General features: G+C 40.7%; 1 pseudogene; it reads right to left on the reverse strand.

Annotated features, from left to right (window-relative positions):
• Positions 1 to 432, reverse strand: part of LOC116689075 (trace amine-associated receptor 13c-like) — a 1,190-nt pseudogene that overhangs the window by 323 nt on the left and 435 nt on the right.

Raw genomic sequence — 432 nt, forward strand, 5'->3', positions numbered from 1 at the left:
CATGGCACGAGCCTGAGACACAGCCACCACAAACACTCTCATGTACAGAACAACAATAACGGTAATGGGAATAATGAATGAAAAAATAACATCTGCTATTCCAGCAATGTAGTTGGTGAAAAATATACACTCTCCGAAGCAGGAGTTAAACCTGCCTGGTTGTTTTAGACTATCATTCAAAACAAGACTTTGAAAGATAACAGAACACATCCAACACAGACAAACACAAACTTGAACTCTTTTGTGTGTAACTTTAGTGGAGTAATGCAGAGGATAACAAATAGCCACATAGCGGTCAACTGATATGAGCACCATGGTCCCTGCTGAGGTAGAGGTGATAATATATGCTATATACTGATACAGAGTACACATGAGGTCACCGAGGAACCAGCAGCCGTCTATGAGGATAATTTGAAAGAACATGAGGAGACC

The sequence above is a fragment of the Etheostoma spectabile genome, chromosome 5 (genome assembly GCF_008692095.1).
Source record: "Etheostoma spectabile isolate EspeVRDwgs_2016 chromosome 5, UIUC_Espe_1.0, whole genome shotgun sequence".
Classification (NCBI taxonomy): domain Eukaryota; kingdom Metazoa; phylum Chordata; class Actinopteri; order Perciformes; family Percidae; genus Etheostoma; species Etheostoma spectabile.